The following is a 1,159-nucleotide window of genomic DNA, read 5'->3' as shown; positions in this document are numbered from 1 at the left end:
GGGCAGTGATGGGGCTGAGCTCCCCTGGCTCCCCAGGCACACTCAGCTGCCTCTGCAGGGTTCTGGATCTGCTCCTCTGCTTGCGGAAGAGCTCAATCACGATGCGAAGACTCCTCCCTTGGGTCTGTAGGTCTCCGTTGGCAGATGCTTTGAGTCCAGTTCACCACAGCCGGCGCTGCGAGGGACTGAGAGGCGAGTATTCCTGTAGAAATGAGTTGCACATTGAGAAGGCACTTGCTGGTGCCAAAGCGCTCATTGAAAGGTTGAGAGATCACGATGATGCAGCAGAATCTCTGATAGAGCAAACCAGGGGTCTCAACAAGCAAATGGAAACAATGAAGCAGTATCAGGAAGAAATTCGAGAACTTCATGAGGTTGCAAGACATGGGCCACTGTCCACATTAGTTATGGAAATCCAGCAAGAAAACAGACAAATAAGAGAACTGCAACAAGAAAAGAAAGAATTGGAACTTATCATGAGCAAGTATGGAGAAAAATGTTTAGATTGCTAATGGCTAGCAAAAAAGATGATCCCGGTATAATACTGAAGTTAAAAGAGCAGCACTCCAAGGAATTACAAGCATATGTTGACCAGATAACTGAAATGGCAGCAGTTATGAGAAAGGCCATAGAAACTGATGAACAACAAGGAGAGAGATCCTGCAGATTACCTGAGAATCATTTTTGAACCTTAGGCAAGATGATGCATCAGAAAGTGCATCTTTGTCAGCCTGAGTGACCAGTAGTGACCTGAGCCTGAGGAAGAGCTGAAGAACTTCCACGTCTGTGAGCTACTCATTACATGGGTTCAAGTGGCCACCAGGACTGACCTATAACATGAATGAATGAACAGAAAACTCAATCTCAGTCAACCCTTTGTTTATTTTTTTCTCTATAATAAATATAGCACACTGGCTAAGAGCAACACAAAATGCATAGTCAATGGTTGCAGACTTTATCACCAAACATAATTGAGAAGTGGAAACCGAGCCACAGGTAATTGGTGAAAAATGAAAGGTTTTCACAGTGACTGCTGTCAGCAGTGTTGTGGGATTTCTGAATGATACTTAGAGAAACTTGAATATTTCCAGGAAATGTTTGGTAATTTTTAGAATTATCCCAATTTAAAAAATGTAAACTTTTACCACACTTTTGTGAA

At 43.0% G+C, this 1,159-nt stretch overlaps 1 pseudogene; it reads left to right on the top strand.

Moving 5' to 3' along the window:
• The first annotated feature begins 8 nt into the window (after positions 1-8).
• Positions 9-771, top strand: LOC102496925 (FGFR1 oncogene partner 2 homolog pseudogene; annotated as a pseudogene).
• The last annotated feature ends 388 nt before the right edge of the window (positions 772-1,159 follow it).

Source organism: Tupaia chinensis, unplaced genomic scaffold (assembly GCF_000334495.1).
Source record: "Tupaia chinensis unplaced genomic scaffold, TupChi_1.0 Scaffold138703_1, whole genome shotgun sequence".
Classification (NCBI taxonomy): Eukaryota; Metazoa; Chordata; class Mammalia; order Scandentia; family Tupaiidae; genus Tupaia; species Tupaia belangeri.
This window is presented reverse-complemented; position numbering and strand designations above follow the sequence as displayed.